Raw genomic sequence first — 15,017 nt, 5'->3', positions numbered from 1 at the left:
AATAGTTAGGTGCTACAAAAAGAGGGCAAAGTTGACAAAACGCAAAAATAGTTATTTACATTCAAAGCTCTAAGAAGAAATGTAAAAGTGTACAGAATAAGAACTCATAAAGTAAAACAGTCAAAGATTCCCTGGGCCCAGTAAAAAAAACTAAGCAATATTACACAGGAAAAGGCACCATCTTTTCCTTGTTTCATTATTTCAATTATACAATACCAACAAATTCCGCAACACTTTCCCCGGTACACAGACCATTCACATAAGCCCTGTTCCTAATGCCATTTTAGAAAGTAGCCTGTTAACCTAGCAGCACGTTTCTAAGTTGTGAGAGAAAGTTGGATGACCTGGACGGGCACAAAGCTGGGACACAAAGCAGATTGTGTCCCTGGTATAACACCAGCAGTGCAACAAAAGGTTACCAGCTAGTTAGCCAATGGGTTACCTCTTTAATAAAAAAAAACATTCTGTGGAATGGAGTAACGTTAATGTAACAATCCAGAAAGTGTTGTAAGTTTTAAGTAAACTCTCCACAATCCCATCAAACCAGATTGAACAGTTCCTTTTAGTAGAACTACGGACATACTCTATTATATCTGTATATCTACGAATGTATTTTTCATATTTAGCAGGTGGTATGAATCAGGGGCATAATATTTTTCTTTATGCATTATCATGGTGTGCATAATTAAACTCCAGAAAAAAAGAGATGAGTAAAGTAGCAAAGGCTCAAAATGAATCATTTCCAGACTATGACATTAAAGGCAGCCTGGGAATTGTTTACAGTTAGGTGGTCAGGAGTACTCAGGTAATACTAAGATGAAATAAAACATTATAGATAGATAGGCTGCTTCCTCTGTTTATGCTCACAATATTTTTTTTTTAATTGACTGGAGTTTATCTGATGGAGCTGCAGTACAGAGGTAAGTAATATTTATACAGCACAAACAGAGCAACCTGTCAGGCAATCATTTGTACTTCAAAAACCAATAATAAGTACTAACACAGAGATCAAATTTAGTAAAGACAGCCAACACAAGATGTTTTATGATTGGCAAAAAACAACAACTTTTGTACAATGTACATTGTAAATAAAAGGCCACAAAACCCACTTTGCCGTTTTATGTATTTTGCGCCACAAACAAAAAAGTAATATTTATAATTATTGGCCAAAATGGAAGCCATATGCCTACCTATTCACTTCTATCTTTCCTGGGAATCTTTAGTCCATGCCTGGGTTAATATCCCTAAGCTCTCTACTCTCTCTGCTTCCGGAGTATTTTGTAACACACTGAGAAGCAATGAAGCAAGTTAAGCTCAGCGCAAATTGTCAAGCAGTGAAAATATAGCCAAACAATGGCATATTGTAGTTCATCTGACCCAAAATCATGTGCCACAGCCTCTGGGATTTACCTTCACATTAGGTAAATTGTCCTGAGCATCTTACAACTCACATTTCTTCGAAGATACTCTTTTGAGCTCAGGAGGATGCAGTTACAGTAATCCTTTATCCAAGCCTGGACAAGTGCCATGTCATTTTTATTCGAACAATACGCCGCTAACAAACTGATTGAACTCTAGAATCTCTCTTTTGTCTGCCTCTTTCAAATTAATTACCTAAAAAGAGACACCAGAAAACACACTTCGTTTAGCTATCAGAAACTTTAGCACAGTGTTTATTAAAGTTCCCAAGGCTTGTAACACAGGATAGATCTTTGCTATGACTATATACAGGTGGAAAAAGAAATACTATGTGATATAAAAATTGACTCCATCTCTAGGTTATTAGCTTGTATATGTTATTAGGAAGAAAAAAAAATGTTTAGGGCTGCAACTAATGATTTTTTTCATAATCGATTTAGTTGGCCAATTATTTTTTTTTAATTAATTGGGTAAAGAAAAAAAATGAAATACCATCTTTTATTTATAATAAAATACCCAAATGGTGTGTTACAAGAAATGTCTACTTCAGAATAAAACTGCAGGCACATTTTTTGCAATCACAAGGCACTGGAATGCACAGCAGTGCGGGCGATCACCCTGCGGATGGGAGGCGCATTTGGGGTGCCATTGAAATGAATGGCACCACAACACACATTCTGCAGCAAAATGTGTCAGGCCGAAAACCAAAAATTACTTTTCCCACCTTTTGTAATATATTTTTTTATTATGTGACAGCACGTTTGAGATGACAGGTTCTCTTTAAGGACCCCTAGCGTCACCTTTCCACTTCACTGGGGAATGACAGCTGCCTGCTGAGGCAGATGAATGTAAATACAGCATGCAGTGGCTTGGAGCAGAAGCCTGCAATCTATTGGCTATATTAAATTACAATAGCCAATAGCAGGCTAGCTATTTCACCCACCCACTGCCTGCTGTCAATCAGCAAGGGCAGGGACAGAAGGAAAAAGTTATCTTTCAGGTCCTCCTCTGCTGATTGACAGCAGACAGCGGACGGGTGCCATAGCAAGCCTATTATTGGTTATTGCAATTTAAATTATCCAATATCAGGCTGGCTATTGTTTCCAGCTTCTGATGGGAGAATTGACGCCGGTGTTCTATCAATCCCTCGGACTTGAGTCCTGGCTTAAGCCACTGGCATAAGAGGCGTCACGGGGGAGCAGAGAAGGGAACATGGAGGGCAGAGAAGGAGGAACGGGGCGGGCAGAGGAGGAGGAACGGGACAGCAGAGTGGGAATGCAAAGTCACCGCAGTCTCTTCTCCCCGCTGGTGTCGGCTGCAGTGGTCTGTGTCCCCACTGCCTCTGCCGATACAGGCGGGGAGAGTAGCGGGGATTGAAAGGGACACAGACCGCTGCAGCCAGCACCAGCAGGGAGGAGCAGAGCGGCAGCGGCAGCAACTAATTGAAAACCAACTAATCGATAATTAAAATCGTTGACAACGATTCTCATTATCAATTATAATCAATTTAATCGTGCTTATATTCGGGACGGCTTATACTCGAGTATATATACGGTAGTTGTTGCAGCCCTAAAAATGTTAAGCTCTCTATTTTTTAAAGTGCAGTGTTTTCAGCAATTACAGTTTGTAGTTGTAGTACTGTAGACATTAAAGAAAACATGTCATGAAAGATAAATGACCACTTTGTGGCTGTTATACTGATTTTCTCATTATACTCAGAGGAATTTATCAAAACTGGAGCAGACAAAATCTGGAGCAGTTGCCTGCAGCAACCAATCAGCTTATCTATTCAATTTGCTCAGTATAGCTTGGAAAATGAAAGATAGATGCCATGCACTTCTGCTCTAGATTTTGTCTGTTCTAATTTTGATAAATTCCCCCCTCTGAGTCCACGATCGCAACAAGTTTGCATATAAGGACTGCCCTAGGATTTTCTGATCTGCATACTTATTTGGATCAGTGAAGGATTTAGAATTTTGGCATAATAGCCATGAAACTATTTACAAAAAGAGGACAGTAATGACAGTATCTTATCCAAGAAATACAGAAAAAAACAGGGGCACCAAACAAAATGTTGACAGACCATGAAAAGTTTAGTTCATACAGTGTCAAGAGGACAAGTTAGGCTTAGCCATCAGCTCTTGGAGCCTGCACAGAGTTTAATTTGTATAATTTGTAACCCAAGCCAGATTCTTATCAGCAATATTAAACTAAAATAAACTCTTCATGGCATTTCAACATTTGGTGTGGTGTTGTGCTCCTGTTTTTTCTTATACTGTACCACTTGGATTTCACCCAAAGTGCCCTTGAAAACTTCAATATGGTTTATATTTGGACTGTGAGATTGATCTACATTTGGATCCTGTGCCTCCTATTTCCCATTTCTCACACTGTATTTCTCATGATAAGTTTGCTTTAAATCTGGCCCAACTTCTCACTAAACTGCCTAGAGAGTATCCAAAGATTTGAGTCAGCTTGTGAGTCGTGTCTTTTGGGGTAAGCACACTTTCTAGGATTTTCAAGGCAAAAGAGAAGCGGTGAAAAAACCCAATACCTATTAAATAACTATTTAACCAACTTGAATTGTACCTTTTACGGTTTACACATATCCAAGTGACTGAAGAGGAATCACCTTATCCCTTAGTGTCCACATCTCTAAGATATCAAAATGACACATTTCACAATAAAATCACAAGGAAGATGAAAATTAGTTTGTAACTGATATATAAATGTAGGCTTGTAAATACACCACCATTTCAGAGCTAAACACAATCCTACATGAAGGAGGGAGGGATTCCTATCTTTACGAACATGGGACAGCAAGGACAATGGTAGGGTGTTTCCATGTCATCACTTATTTTCATTAAAAATGAAGCAATGGCTAAAACAGCCATTTAAAGTCAACCTCAAAGGTTTGAGAAGACATAATAACCCAAAAAATATTTTATGGCATACGACTCTTTTGGGGAGCCCCTTCTTATATTACTTCCCTACTGATGGGGTGGCTGCAGTAGTTTTCTTTTTTTTAGGCTTTTTCCTTTAATTTCACCTGGTGATCTGATTTTTCAGATATTACAATTTCCTTTAATAGACCAAGCAGACCAGGAGAAGTGGAAGTTAGAGGATTGAGACAACAAAACATTTAACCAAAACAGGGGTGCTTGCAATGGTCAGCTTTATTTAATTTTTGTGAAACCTTTATCCCAAAAGCAAAAGAAAAAAAATTAAGAAAAAAAAAAAACTGTTGCTGGAACTGCTTAACCACTTGCCGTCCGCCCGCTGTAAAAAAACGGATGGACGGCACTGCTGCATTGGCGGGTTGCCGTCTCCAGACGGAATTTTTTTCTGCTCGCGCGAGCCCCCTAGCGGGCATGCACGGCCAGAAAAGACCCGACCAATGCAAACGCCCGTTAACGGGTGTTTCACATATAGACGATCGGCAGCTCCATAGCCCGCCGATCGTCTATATGTGCTCGTTTTTTCCGCGCCGCGGTTTTTTGCCCCATCCCCCTGACACCTCATACTGTGCACCCACACCGCCAACACTGCACCCACTTTGTAACCCCACTTTTCCCAGCTTCACTGAGATCGTCTCTGGGCGCACGTGTCCTGTGTTTAGGGACAGTGTGGGGGGGGGCCTCTACAAATTTTTGCTATGGGGCCCTGGGATTTCTAGTTACGCCCCTGATCCCAATGCATTGATATGTGATTTCTGCTCTTTTGATGTGGCTGCACACCGATTGCATGCATACTGCTCTTTTGATGTGGCTGAACACCGATAGCATGCATACTGCTCTTTTGATGTGGCTGCACACCGATTGCATGCATACTGCTCTTTTGATGTGGCTACACACCGATTGCATGCATACTGCTCTTTTGATGTGGCTGCACACTGATGCATGCATACTGCTCTTTTGATGTGGCTGAACACTGATTGCATGCATACTGCTCTTTTGATGTAGCTGCACAACGATTGCATGTATACTGCTTTTTTTTATGTAGGTCTCGTGCGAGCGTGCTGTTTCAGAATTGCAATAGCCATCACAAAGAACATGCCTGCATACAAATCAAACATGTCTGCTCACGAGCTCACACAAACAAGAGGAAGTACTATGAGATGGAGCAGGAAGTGACCACAGAGATTAATCTGCATGACACTCCCCCCCAAAAAAAACGCACTGGAACGCGTCAAAAACACGTCACAAACGGGTAAAAATGCACCATGCGTGCAGATCTGGTCTGGGCATGGTGTGACAGGGCCCTAAGACAGGAAGTGTGTTGTTGGCTAGATCACCAAGTACAAACAAAGGAAAACAGCCTGTAAAAAAATAAAACTAGTGCAGCCACCACAATAAAGCATTAGTAAGCTGCAATATATATATATATATTCATTTTTTTTGGAAGGGGGGGCACAGTTACGCTTTAAAAATTTTCAAAGAATAAAACAAATATGCATGCCCGTCAAAGAACAGTCCTCTGGACAATACTGAATTTTAAATGCCAATCTGCAGTATGGCATGGCATTACCAAATAATAACCCACCACTTCTAATTGTGGTCAGTAAAGCAGGACAGAGAGCAAAGTGTTGTAACCAATAGAAAACACTCAGAGATCTGGCTACTAATAAATTGCTCTGTGCATGCCTCATCTAAAAAAATCATCTTGGTCTTAAAAATGGAAAAACAGACCCCTAAATGAAACGAAATGAATGCAGCCAGTCCTTTACAAAAAGCCATGCAGAAGTGAGCTGGAATAATACAAATGCATTGCCACTACCATTTCCGCTGTAGAACCAGTGACCATTGTTCTGTGTGCCATACAAGGATAAGCTTAACACAACTACAACTGGTATCCATAAGTAAACAATTTTAGTACAGGTAAGGAGCCAGTACAGCTGTGTAAGACAAAAGGTAAGGAAGAAGTTCAGCTTTACACTTGTAAATGTAACTGGCAGTGCAATTTTTACATCACTTACTACTCTGTATTTTTTCTCGATTCTGTCAACCTTTCTCTTCTGTTATGCTTTTTTAGACCCTGTGTGCATCTAAGTGCTTATCTATGGAGGAAGAGTTTAATTTGCTTTTACACCATTACTATTCAGTCAACAGGACATGAAGAACAAGTAGAGCACATGGCTGAAATCCTGACAGTGTACTCCCCCTAGTGGCTCTGCTTGTATCTGCAAGTGCCATGACCTTTTGTGGCATGTCTGTATGTACAAAACCAAGATGTATTCCCATACATTCTGCAACGAGATATGCTTTCTTGGTAATTTACCAGTAACACATATTAACAGGAAAATGTATTATAGAATTATTTCCAATGGGCAATTTTTGTTAGATGCCAAAACCGTACTGTCCGGTTGAAAACCGGACAGGTGGCAACCCTATTTGTTACCCTGTGAAAATTTAAAAAAAAATAAGATCAGTACTACTATTAACGGGAAAATAAGCATAGTAGACATAAAGTAATACATGTGGTAGTCCTATAGTCCTAAAAATACTGTTATAGTCATAGAACAGGATAAAAAAAACAAGGGTTTTCATGTTAATGCATGTGATAATATAACTATTGATCTGTTATTATTGCAACCAGGATAACAACGCAATAAGTTCTAGTACTGCCACAGTTTCCCAGAAACTGTATTCCATTTGCATTACACACAATACAGGCCGTTGGGTGCACAAGAAAAAGTTATATGAATAAAAGTGATGGCCTGCAAGGTTTCATGTGACTACAAAGTGGCAGCAAAACAATTATCCACCTTAACATGATCATGCAAATGTTTTTGACAGGGTGCTGGAATAAATTAGAATTTACAATCTAATTCTGAAAATGTGTGTTTGGGGGGGGAGGGGGAGCATGTAATAGTAGGGAATTATAATCCGACATTTTCTGTCTAGGACCAGGCTTAGACCATTTCATTTAGCATGATACAAAATAATCTTTACAGAAGACATCTGAGCACTGGCGTCACTATGCAAAAAGATATGTAAACTATAATGACAGGAAGCCTCCTGGGAGTAAAAGCTAAACTGGAGGTGGTGGCTATTTCTGTAGGGAAAATAGGCAATCAGATGTTCTTTTTTATTAAAGCACCTACCTGGCTGTGCCACCTCAAGGCCTTGTTAAATGGACAAAAACAACTCACATCAAAGGAATATCATAATTAATTCAGTTAAATGGAAAATTGCTTAGGTGCAGTTACTACATCTAAATGTTAAAACCTCACTGATGTAAACTTTATTCATCAGACCACTGTAACAAATATCAAAAAAGATAATCGCAACCTGTAAAATTTAGGACTTCTGCTTGTACAGCGTTAACCTCCCTCCCCCCCTCCCTTCCAGTAGAGAAGTCTAAAAAAAAAAAAAAAATAGCAATCGTTGTAAAAAAATATATATTCAGTGATGGCAGCTGGAATGTTTGAAAGCTCCTGACATGAGAGAATTTAATACTAAGTATAAATCCCATTGAGGCGCGATGAATCATTGGGGAGGTTTAAATTAGATTAACAGCTTGGAAGAAGCACAATACAGAAGGTGATTGCCTATGAGGAAATAATTTATTGCCCCTAGTGGCAGATGCCTGAACTTTAAGAGATTTTAGACTAAGCTCTTTATCTAAGCCCTCATGACAGGAACCCAATATAAGTGAAATGATTTCCCTAAAAGGACCCAACTTCAAGACATGCAAACATGGCGAGGCATTCTCAAACTTTAAAAGACAAAAAACTGACTGTAAACTAAAGGGCATGAGAATACTTTGGATTGTCCAATTGTCCACTTGGGGTATCAAGGGTTTCTAACCTGAGGCCTTTGATTGATCACTCATCTGTAGCTTTGATCCATATTTTAATTACATTCAACATTTTTATTCAATTAAAACCGGACCTTTTTAGGAGTTCCCAGGAGCCATATTCTAAAAACTCCCGATATATTACAATGCATTATCAGCTTCCCAAAACAGGATACCACACATAAAGCTATGTGATAACATTGTTGAACACTGTGAAATAATGCAGAAACAGCTTTTGCTTTTCCTGCTTGCTATGCTGTTGCTAAATAATCAGAAACTAAAAATCGGCACATATGACGCCTTCTGCTTACATTTCTGACTTTTAAGTAGCTGCATGCAGTACGTTCTCGGCATTGCGTAGTGCCAGGAAACAGGAGATACTTATTCAAAATGACCATGTCATGTCATTCATGACCATGTCATTTAAAATGACCATGCCACTGAATTTAGTTTGAAAATGAAACTAGACATTTAAAAACATGTCACATTATCTAATTAGTGAACTGCTGCACAATAAAAAACTGTTTAGTAGGACAAAATCCCTTTAAATAAGTGGTACCTACTTAACAAACTAAAATGCGCAAATGTGTGACAAAGTTCCAAAGAACCCTGGCTATGTCGTAATACTGTAAGCGTTGAAAATATAATTGTAGCTTTTAAAGATAAAATCAATTTGATCTTTTTACCATTAAAAAAAGAGTGGAAGCTGGCATTTCAGAAATATATATACAATATATATATATATACACACACACACACATTATATATATATAGGTGAGTCAATAATAAGTAAATTTTCAGAAGAAAATTGGGTCAATTAAACAGCCAACTGCCCGCTCCTGTTATTATTGTCTACTCAAGGAAATTTTGGATGTTGTACTGAATACTATTAACTGAGAGACCTAAAAAACAAGGAAGACGTCAACACATTTTCCTGGAAAAAGACAATGGGTATCGCAGGTTGTAAAATATTTTTCATCGATGTATCCCCAAGCAATATTCTGTCTCACAGATAGAAGAGGCAATTATAGGATCAGGATAAGATTAGGATAAAAAGAGGAGCATGATGATTTGTTAAAAAGACTGGAAAGAAAATATTCATTTCTCCTCAAGCAAACAGAATGAGACGCTATATTCCTGGGGGCAGATTCATTTTATCTGTATTAGGTATGTATAACATACAGGCAATGCTTGCAATTAAACTGTATTATGTCCCCATTATGAAACACACATTTATTTAATAGAATTCATTTTAGAACATTTTAAGTATGATTCAGTTTCAAAATAGATCATAACCACGCAAGTCAGTAAACAAGTGCCATGCAGTAACAAACATGTGACATATTACCTCTATTCAAGATGTGTCTCCACATGATATGTACTTTACATATTTAACAGGCAACAGTACATATCAATAGACACTTGATCTATAAACAGATCTGTAGATACATTCATAGCCAGACACAGCTAGCTAGCTAGCTAGCTAGCCAGACAGACAGACAGACAGACAGATAGATAGATAGACAAAGGGAGGTAGATAGATAGATAGACAAAGGGAGGTAGATAGATAGATGACAAAAGGGAGGTAAGGAGGTAGATAGATAGATAGATAGATAGATGGATGGATAGATGGATAGATGGATAGATGGATAGATGGATAGATGGATAGATGGATAGATGGATAGATAGATAGATAGATAGATGATAGATAGATGACAAAAGGGAGATAGATAGAGATAGAGATAGAGATAGATAGATAGATAGATAGATAGATAGATAGATAGATAGATAGACAAAAGGGAGGTAGGGAGGTAGATAGATAGATAGATAGATAGATAGATAGATGACAAAAGGGAGGTAGGTAGATAGATAGATAACAAAAGGGAGGTACATAGATAAATAGATAGATAGATAGATAGATGACAAAAGGGAGGTAGATAGATAGATAGATAGATAGATAGATAGATAGATAGATAGATGACAAAAGGGAGTCCCCCCTTAAAAGAAGTAAAGAAAAGTATAGTGCTTAGTTTGACTTTTGTACTTTGAATAACGCACAGAGTGCTTCATGTTTTCTACATTACAGTCATTACCTATTCTACTATAAAGAAAACAATGACATTGTAAAGAGGCAGCATTAATTAGCCATACACTATTCTAATAAGATTGTGCTCCATTCATTTTGTTATTGAATCAGAGATTTTCTATTTTACCCTTTTATTATGTTTTTCATATTCCAGCAGTATAAAAGAAAATTGGCCTTAAATGCTTTATGATAGTCAAAAGCTGCAGCGAAAATAATGAAATTGAAAGATACCTGAACAATATTGAGCGAATGCCCAGAAAATGAAACACTGAGAAAAAGTGCTCGGGTCTTTATTTCTCGGGGTTCATAAACAATCATGTACACAAGGTAACACCATTCTGCTTTACAGTAACACAACTGAGCTAAAGGAACGCTTCCTCATTTAAACGCTCATCAATTTCTGTAATCAGTCTGTAATGACTGTGACAAAGCAACGCAAATGTAGCAGATTCATTGGGTTATCATGGAGGATAACGCATGCAAACACAGCAATCTGGCAAGGTGTTGACATGACTAGAGTAATCAGTTTGTAAACAGGTTAGCACAGTGAACACAATGAGCATTCTAGTGAGTGCCACTCTAAAACTACTAAAAGGTAACAAGAGCCATTATGATACTACAAGGTGCACATGGACAACACCCACTAAAATATCATTCAATAGCACACCCTGATAAGCACTGCGGTACACAGAGCTGCTTATGTAGGAAAACATTATGGTGTTTGTCAAATACGCAAAGTCATACAGCCTTTACTTTGACACACCTACCAATGTTATTAGCTACTCCATTCAAACACCCAAAAATAATATTGAGGGTGTTATTATGTGGCCGCACACAATGATTGGGACTGATGCAACCTTTTGTTCTGGAATCATTCAGTCACTTGCAGTTATTAATACAAGCAGGCTTAGTATGAATACGTGTGCAGCCACCAGGTAAAGACCAATGATTATTCTAATGGCTGGCTCGCTTTGCTAACAGGACAGCTCAATTCACAAAAGAAAAATAGCACAAGGCTGCCCATCAGTGCAGTACAGAGATCAAAAGAGCAACAGCAAAACTGGCAATTTAACTTCCTTCAAAGAGCAAACATTCAACAGAGAAAAACGATATAAAAGGTCTTATATACGTAACAGGAGATGTGTATAGCAGGTTGAAGCTGAAAAGAACAATCTCACTGGTTGCTATAGGCAACACAAGCACTTTCATGCAAATATTTGTCCTTTATGAGGACTCATGTAGTATTGATAAAGCTGATATATGAGGCCTGGTTCACATTTGCACATATCAAGACCCGCAAGGCGATTCATGCATTTGTGGAAACGTGCACAAACGCAAAACGACTTGTGGTGCCACTCATTTCTAGTGGCACCCTAAACATGGCCGGCAAGTCACGTGGGTTTCCACTCATGCAAAGGAGCACAAATGAGGCAGAAAAAAAATGTGTCCTGTGTGTTGCATAAAATAGTGCAGGAGCCTTTTTGCCGAACGGATATGACCCCATTGAAATCAATAGGGCCGCGCGACACAGACTTGCAATTGTAAGCCAGGCCGCAAGTAGGGAGAAAGTGAGGCGTGCCACATCCCAATCTAAACCGCTATAAAAAAATATATATACAAGGACAGACTTTTAAGGCACCACTTAGGCCAATTAAATCAATTTACAGCATTTTTTATTAGATACAAAAACTACTTGAGAAATAATGATTTTTGTATCTAAGAAAAAATGCTGTAAATTGATTTAATTGGGCTAAGTAGGTGCCTTAAAAGTCTGTCCCTATATCATTTTTATGTTGAAGAAGCTGATACAAAGTAAAAGAGCGATTACTCCCATAGCCCCAGAACCTGCCAATCCACTCGGATAGCTATACTCAAAAGACAACCACCAAATTCTAAGGGGAACAGTAACATTTATTCAATAAGCCGAAGAGCAAAGTGCAATAGCTTCTAGAAATCAATGATCTGATTATGGAAACAATATGCAATCTTAAAGCTCAACTCCATCCAAAGCATTTTTTGTTTAGTTTTTGAGTGGAGAAGAGTAAGAACCGGTCAGGTGTCCTATTGGGGAGATTTCCCTTGCTGTCCTGGTGACACCCAGCATACTAAGCTGGACATGGTGTCACAGAAAGCAGTGAAACAGAAATTTCAAGATATCCAAATTACAAAATAAGTGCACATATTCATTTTGCCCTCCTCCCCCCGACCTAACAGACTCCAACCCTATTCTCCGCAGATGCATACTTACTAAGATCTGGGGCTTGGGGCCTCCTGCGTTTGTTTACATCCCACACTGAAATCCTCTCTCTGCTCCATAGACTCTATGGGGCTCTACTCAGCAGATACAGCTAGAAGAGAGAGGACTTTGGTGTGGGATGTCAGTCCCAAGAGGTCCTGAGTGTCAAACCTCAGTCAGAATGCATTTGTGGAGGGGGAGAAGGGCAAAATGAATGTCTACTTTCTCTGAAAAGGAATAAAGTTGGTTGTTTTAGCTTACTGCCACTTTGTACATTATCCACCTTTTTGTCCCCTTTGCTAAATATATGCACGAAAATTATGAATACATACAATTTAAAGTAAACTGGATCAGGGACTGGTCAAGGGTCTGACACATATTAGTGCTTCAGTGATGGAGAGACAGTAAAAGCCTGTTCAACATGTTATAAGGCCGGTAATCCAAAGTCTATAACAATACAGCAAATATATGTTCAAGTTATTGGAAAATAAAATATATTATCCATACTTGCTGAAATGTGTGACCGTGTTGGAATTATTGTAAGTAAAACAGCTGCAACTTGTCCAAATGACATCCTGAGATGGAAAAACAATTACCTAGACTCCACCTTAGAAAGGTAAAACACTTCTAGAACATTGCAAAGTGACACCCTAAACAACTGAAATTACACGTCGTTATTTCCAAGTGTTGCAATGTTGTCATGGAGAAACAAAGCCAATGGCTCTGTATGATTTATAAAGGAACGGCCATGAGATGGCTGAATTTTGCTGCCCTCTTGTGGCAGGAAATCTGCAATACAATGCAATCTATGTCGTGAAGAAGGACTGAACTTTACAGAGATCTCAGTAAACAATTGTTTTAAACAGTGTTCCACAGACCAAACATTTTAGCAAATAACACATGTATAGACTATTTTGGAAGGCTGCTATCTTCAGACATTATCAGATACATTTTAAATAGCATTTTCAGGAAGCAGCCATGAAATGTTTTAGGGATAACCAAGCAATATTTGTGTTCTTACAGCTTTACTGCACGTGTTATTTCTAACAAATATAAACAGAGCTTACAGAGTCACATGACTGTATTTCATTAATAAAGCACTACTTAAAGTGCATGTCAGGGCAAAATTTAAAAAAAAAAGGCAGTAAATCTCCCCACACATTCCCATTTCCACATGTTTTATCACTTTAAAGACCCTCCACGTACAGAAAAATACCTGTTGATCTGCCAGAAATGCACTAAGCTCCTAACTGCTGTTGTGGGTTGACAACCAACAGCATTTTTGTGGACTGAGTGGTGTCAGCCCTGCCCAGTTTTTTATTTTTCTAAACTGCTGAATCTCATACCCCTTATTCAAATCTCCACAACATAAGCACTAATTGATCCTTAGACTTAAGTTGAGAACTAAGAGGCTCCTTAAGATAACAGAGGAATTGTGGACAGGACACAGGGCAGCTCAGAATTCCTTACAAGATTGACAGGTATTTTTTTACAGTTATTGAACACACATAACAAACACTTTCAATCATATACATATATTGGTCCAAACTTGAGCCCATTCCTAGTCCATAGCAGAAACTCCACTATGCCATCAGTCCTTTTCTGGGTTAAATGACCCATGGACAACCCCCTGCAAGTGCATCACCACATTGGCCCAAGACTATAGTACAATACTCCATAGAACCAATGTCACGCCAATCTCTATGGTATTGAAGACTGCCCACCACCACAGCAGGGGGTAGAGAAAGACTCAAATATGTCATGTGACCAGCCAGAAGACCCCAGGAAAAAAGAAAACTATGTGTTAATGGTATTTATTTATTTATTTTACTATGCATTACAAAAAGTATGGGGAATGGGGGAAGACAGGTGAGGAGTTATTCAAAAGATGGACTTCTGCTTTAAGTTAAAGCAGAACTCCAGGATTTAAAAAAAAAAAAAGAACCCTTGCAGTAGGGAGATTTCCGCACTGCAAGCGTTAACTGTTGGTTTCAGCTAGGGGCGTGAAAATAACGAAGAAATACTTACTTGATTCCATGATGTCATCATGTGTAATACACAGTCTATTAGATGTGAAGACGCTGAGGGACATACCCGACGGGGGGAGAGGTGAGCGATCACTGCCTGAGGACTGAGAATATGGTGAGTATTTCTTTAAACGAGCAGAAAAATGAGCAGTTAACCCTTGCAGTGCAGGGGTAACCCCACTGCAAGGTTTACGTTTTTTCAAAGCCCTGGAGTTCTTCTTTAAATAAAAAGTTTCAAGACATTGGGAGATCTTTAACATATGTTACCCCCACATCCACCCATCATAACATTTCCTTATGTAACTGCATTAAAAAGATAACTTAATGGTTTACAGGGACATTATACACAAATCCAATAATAACCAACTCTAATAAACCTGCTTAAGGGATTCAATAACAAATCTGTTGTATAATTATACTAATTGGAGACAGCACAACCAACAAAGCAGTT

At 38.6% G+C, this 15,017-nt stretch overlaps 1 protein-coding gene across 1 annotated transcript in view; it reads right to left on the bottom strand.

The window, feature by feature from the left end:
* Positions 1-15,017, bottom strand: part of ABCC4 (ATP binding cassette subfamily C member 4) — a 211,660-nt gene that overhangs the window by 129,150 nt on the left and 67,493 nt on the right. The window lies entirely within an intron of this gene.

The sequence above is a fragment of the Nanorana parkeri genome, unplaced genomic scaffold (genome assembly GCF_000935625.1).
Source record: "Nanorana parkeri isolate BGI_ZX_2015 unplaced genomic scaffold, ASM93562v1 scaffold1195, whole genome shotgun sequence".
Taxonomy (NCBI): domain Eukaryota; kingdom Metazoa; phylum Chordata; class Amphibia; order Anura; family Dicroglossidae; genus Nanorana; species Nanorana parkeri.
The sequence above is the reverse complement of the archived record's forward strand: the minus strand, read 5'-3'. Positions and strand labels throughout refer to the sequence as shown.